The following is a 6,071-nucleotide window of genomic DNA, read 5'->3' as shown; positions in this document are numbered from 1 at the left end:
ATGAACTAACCATGCAAATGATAACACTTAGAAATCACATTCACTCATATCAATGGCATAATCAGCTAGCGAGCAATAATAACATATCTCAAATGCCAACAATTTGTCAAAACAATCATGATATAATATGATAACAATGTATCTCGCTAGCCCTTTCTAAGACCGCGGAACTAAATGCAAAGCACCCCCAAAGTTCAAGCAACAACTAAACATTGTAATTCATGGTATAAGAGATCCAGTCATGATGCACACAATATTAACTATACTTAGTTCAAAAGAATGACAATAGTGCTCTCAAGACTGGTGCTTTAATTTAGAAGGTGATGACTCAACAATAAAAGTAAATAATATAAAAGTAAATAGATAGGCCCTTCGCAAAGGGAAGCAAAGATTTGCAGAGGTGTCTGATATGTCCCCAACGTATCTATAATTTTTTATTGTTCCATGCTATTATATTATCAATCTTGGATTTTTATATTCATTTACTAGCAAATTTATATCATTTTTTGAGACTAACCTATTGACATAGTACCCAGTGCCAGTTGCTATTTTTTGCTTGTTTTTTACTTTGCAGAATATCAATACCAAACAAAGTTCAAATGCCACAAAACTTTTTGGAGATTCTTTTCTGGCCATAAGATACCCTGGGAGCTAAAGGAGCACATGGGAGGAGGCCCGTGGGACCACTAGACACCAGGGCGCACCAGGGGCCTCCAGCACGCCTTGGTGGGTAGTGGAGCCCACGGGAGCCTTCTTGACCTACTTCCGCCTTTATAAATACTCTAAAATCCTCAAAACTCTAGGCGAGTAGAGGAAATACTTTTTCTGCCACTGCAAGTTCCAGAACCACGAGATCCAATCTAGAGGCATTTTCTGGCACTTTGCCACAGGGGGCAATGATAACAGAGGGGTTCTTCATCATCCTTTTTGCCCCTCTGATGATGCGTGAGTAGTTTACCACATATCTATGGGTCCGCAATTACTAGCTAGCTGGCTTCTTCTCTCTTTTTGATCTTCAATACAATGTTCTCCTCGATGTTCTTGAAGATCTATTTGATGTAACTCTTTTTTGCGGTGTGTTTGTTGGGATCTGATGAATTGTGAGTTTATGATGACATCTATCCACGAATATTATATGAGTCTTTGCGAAATCTTTTATGCATGATTGTTGTAGCCTCGTATTTCTTCTCTGAATTTTCGGTTTGGTTTGGCCAACTAGATTGATTTTTCTTGCCATAGGAAGAGGTGCTTTATGATGGATTTGATCTTGCAGTGCTCAATCTCAGTGACAAAAAGAGACGTGACATGCATGTATCGTTGCTATTAAGGGTAACAAGATGGGGTTTAGTCATACATGAGTTTATCTTGTCTACATCATGTCATCGTTCTTATTGCATTACTCTGTTTTTCCATGATCTTAATACACTAGATGCATGCTGGATAGCGATCGATATGTGGAGTACTAGTAATAAACTAGATCATGATTGGCGGGCGTTGCTGCGCCCGTCTATTTTGGCAATAAAATGATAGGAATTTCTATAAATGCAAGGAGACAAAAGGTAAACATAATTGAATCATAAAATATTAAAAAGGATACAATAGTCTAACAAAAGTTGTTCCATAGAAGTTATGTATACAATCTATATGTCCAATTGTAGCTTTGGCTACATTCAAATGAAAATATCGAAAAATAAATCGACATAATAGCTCTCCCTATAACTTAAAAACATCTAAAAGCTAATAGGGTTGATCAAGAAGCAACATCTAGCCTTCAATCAGTGGACTAATTGCAGTAACCTGAACAATAATATGCACAAAACTGTAAAAGTTATACTTCAGGATTCAGCTAAACATCCACGTACGGATTAACTCTGCCAAAGCCGCTTGATGGATCCTATGCTTTTTGTGAGTGGCATAGTACACACAACATGGCATGTCAAATAATTGCCGAATCTAAGTTCTAAATCTAAATTTCTGTAGAAGAAAATCATGCATGTGTGCACCTCTGATAAATGATATCACAATAATTTCCGCATGAAAAAAACCATACATGGTTATTCTTATGCTTCAGGAAATCAAATGTATATATAATAAATGATTCATCTTATGCTTCAGGAAATCAAACGTATATTACAGTCAATGGTGAAGATGTGTGCAGCATATTAGCGAAAATCGTTTGTACAATCTAGAAGACAAATAACTTATTTAATAGAGAACAAAACTTCCAAGTAATTAAAAGTTCCAAAAATAAAGTAGATAATATGTGCAAGAATCCATGCAATGTATTGGAGGTAAATCCGACCTGAAATGGAAATAGAGAAGCATTGCATGACCTCTCGGCAGATCAAAACCTATATTATTTTCTTTACACTCTGACTTGGATTGGTATTTAGTTCAACACCTATAGAGTTAGAAGCTACACTACTTTTGCAGATGATTTATAAGCGTTTGAAAATTAAAGAAGAAAAACATGCATATAATGTGATCATATATACATGTATTAGCTTTTGAAAGGCCTTGTTTTTTGGCAAGAAAGCTTTTGAAGAGCTTGTGCTTTTCTGATTCTCTAATAATAGGTAGACATTAAATTTAATTTTAGAAGGGTAATTAAGAGACTACTACTACTGCCCAGTAATAAATATGTGGTTTAGTACAGCCTCGGTAATTGATCTTTTATTCTAATTCGGATCAAGCAATGTCTACAAAACAAAAAAAGTAATGAGTCTGTGTATCCTTGCTGAAGATTATTGGCTTTCCAAACTATGCATGTACCTTTCCCAACTAATTAGCTTTCCAAACCATGCATGTACCCTTGAACGGATCAAGCAATGTCTAAGAAAAGAAGAAATGAGTCTATGTATCCTTGCTAAAGATTATTGGCTTTCCAAACTATGCATGTACTTTTGCCAACTAATTAGCTTTCCAAACCATGCATGTACCCTTTCAAGGCATATTTTCACCTGCAAAACACGAGCAGATAAACCTCAAAACTTACAAAATGGATCATAATACCACAAGAAAGTTTTAGTGCAATCAGAACAGACGATATAGAAAATTGAACAAAAATTAGAATAAATAATGATCTGATAGGGTTAGTAAAGAAAACATAAGTTCAGGCTAAGATTTAATATAAGGGGAGGAAACAAATACATGGAAAATATTGGGCCAAAGGGATTTCGGAAAATCATACTGTGCCAACGAAGTAGTAACTATTCATCTATGCACTATAAGAGAGTCACCGATACGAGGATCCATGTTTCAAAATTATGATTTTCTACTCTTCCCCGAAGCTTAATTCAAATATACAAAAACTTTCAACTAATTGATGGGCCTTAGATGGAACTAAATGTTGTAACACAAACAGGTGAATGTTAATAAATGGAAGTACCTAGTAGAAGCAAAGGTTGTTGTTCACATTCTCTTCAGAAGCATGCATCTTATTGATAAAAGCACACGCCAGGAAGAAGTGTGTTGGGATAACAATATTCAGTTTTGGACCCCTTTTTCCACTTTGTAGTAAAAGACATCGTTGTAGTGGCACCAAAATGAAGTCTAGCCTCTCAATGAAAACGAAGCAACATTAAGGATAGATGCAAATAAGCAGAGGTAGAATATAAGAAATCAGTTGGCACACATGAAGAACCAAAGGCACCATATTGTTTAGCTTCAAGGTAAATAACAAGTAATGTTGCTGGCAGGATATTTACAACCCATGTGGCATAAAAGTGGTCTGCTTAAATGCAAACAATCCTTCCTTGAACAACATTATACAGTGTGTGCAGTTCAGAATTCTTATTGAATTTAAACTTAAATACTTCTAAATTAGAAAGTCTAAAGCGAATTCTAAACTTGTAATTTCAAGTCTATATTAATCGCTTCACCAAATATATAGTTTAGGATTGAACTGTTTTCTTTTTAGAAATTTGCCTGAACATTATAGGAGCAGTACATTGTTCCTCTTCACTTTGTTTCTATATTTGGGATTATCATTGTATTAATCTTATCATCAAATAAATGCATCTTTTATTTTCACGTCATTCTTCCTAGATGCTCACTCCCTGCATATTGCCATGTTCTCCAGTAGGATGAAACTAATGATACTACAAAAATCAAAAGTAACATCAGAGATTGCCAGATAATAAGAGAAAATAACCTCGGAGCAGAGAGGAAGAACAAGATTATTGATCAGAGTGGACAGTACATGCAAACTTGTGAGGTTTTGGGGGATACAGGGTGGCGAATCATACCAAGGAGGACAAGCTACAGGTGGCGGTGGTGTCACCTCGGATCTGGTACGCCATGAGCCGCTTCTTGGATGCTAAATAATGTCCAATTAGTTTGTTTATTTGCATCAAATTAGGAATAAATGTATACACTTTTCAACACTAAAAGCTAATAAAAATCTTCACTTATATACAAATGAAGGATAGAATATAAACAACTTTTTTTAATTGTCCTGCTTTTATAAAAAGCAAATTTTTCAGCCTCGGCATGATCTCTATTGTATTGTTGCAGCCCATGATGTCCACTGTATTTGCCAATATCATGTGCAGCCATAGTGCATGGAAAAAATCAAACAATACAGACATGTTGACTTGGACGGATAACTCACTGCTAGTTGGCCCAAAAACTCTTGCAGGAAATTGAATCAAAGGTAGTAAACCTTGCAAACGATTTGGCCGGACTGTGACTTCATTGTATGGTTTGATGCCACGATGACGAGCTCAGTCCGCTGGCTTCTGCCAGTTCAACCTTTCCCAGTGGAACATGTGGTGCCAAGAGGATTGGTGAGGGACCGGCGAGGAGGATGCATGAGCCTGCAACCCCAACACCACAGGTCGACAGCTGTGCCGAGTTGTGCGAAACACATGGTGCGGGTGACGAAGATGATAGATCTGCGTGCCGCGGGTCCTTGTCTCTAGCGCCGCTGCTTGACCTCCAACCATCTCGTCACAACGGCCCATCCCTCCTCGATCTCCTCTGCTCTCCTTTGTTGCGCCATCATTGATACTCCTACCGCTGGAATCTGGCATGGATTGGGATGAGAGCTCTTGGATGGCACTGAAGGACTGCAGGAGCCATGGATTTGGACCTCGGTGGTGGTGGACCTCAGCAAGATCTGGTCCATCAGGGTCGGGAGAGAGCTCGGGGAGAGGAGCGGGATACGTGGCGGCGGCATGTCGAGGATCGCCATTGGGGAGTGAGAGAATGCGAAACAGACCAGGGTCACGACTGCCCTTGTTTTAGCCTTTTAGCGATCGGCGGGAATCAGCATAGACCCATTAATCTAGTAGGCCCAATTGAATGTCGAGTGTCCAAAATAGGAGAAAATTGGATATTTACCACTTTAAACATTGGGCTTCGCAAAAATGCCACTTTCAAGATGGGTTTCTCAAAAATGCCATCCAGATTGTGGACCTCTTGATTATCATGCCATTTCCTCCCTTTTTAGTTTTTCCTTTAGTTTTTTCATTTACCTACACATGAAAGGACCAAAGTGCCCTTTTCTCTCCAAACATCATCTGGTTCGTGTGTGACTCGATTGGGTCACAGATGGAATGCTCCCATGCTGTTGATTGCTCGCCGCTATAGCTTGGCCATGCATGCGCGTGCCACTGAAGCTCGCTGCTGTCAGCTCGCCCAGGCCTGCTCGCCGCCGTACCTCGCCCTCGCCTACTTGCTGCCACTCTCGCCCACCCTGCATGCGCCGTGGCTGCTCGCACAGTGATGAGCTGAATTGTCCGGCCAAAGAGTGACTGCCCACTTAGGACAAGCTCCACCTCATGCTCCCTCTCGATACCAATGGCGCTAGTCCGCTGGAGCCGGTGGTCGATGTGTGTTGGCTATGGGCGGCAGATCGGCGGGAGTTGGTGCACAACCTCCGCTTACTCCGACACCAACGCGGCAGGATGGACATGGTTGACGTGTGGCAGTTGGACTGAATGCATAAGAACATCTCCAATAGGCGCGCTAAACAGGCGCCGCGCCGTAAATATATCCAGTTTAGCACGCGCAACCTGGCGAGTGGCTTCAGCGGGCGTGCAACAACCGCGCGCGGTATAAGGAGTTGG

At 40.0% G+C, this 6,071-nt stretch overlaps 1 long non-coding RNA gene across 2 annotated transcripts; it reads right to left on the bottom strand.

Annotated features, from left to right (window-relative positions):
- Positions 1-1,602: 1,602 nt before the first annotated feature.
- On the bottom strand, positions 1,603-5,306 carry LOC125536930. Of its 2 annotated transcripts, XR_007295359.1 has the most exons (4): positions 4,664-5,306; positions 4,248-4,318; positions 3,389-3,552; positions 1,603-2,960 (listed from the first exon to the last, which is right to left on the bottom strand). It is a non-coding gene; the product is annotated as an uncharacterized LOC125536930 (long non-coding RNA). The 2 variants fall into 2 exon arrangements; XR_007295358.1 differs by having other exon boundaries at positions 3,389-4,318.
- Positions 5,307-6,071: the final 765 nt, after the last annotated feature.

Source organism: Triticum urartu, chromosome 2, assembly GCF_003073215.2.
Source record: "Triticum urartu cultivar G1812 chromosome 2, Tu2.1, whole genome shotgun sequence".
Classification (NCBI taxonomy): Eukaryota; Viridiplantae; Streptophyta; class Magnoliopsida; order Poales; family Poaceae; genus Triticum; species Triticum urartu.
This window is presented reverse-complemented; position numbering and strand designations above follow the sequence as displayed.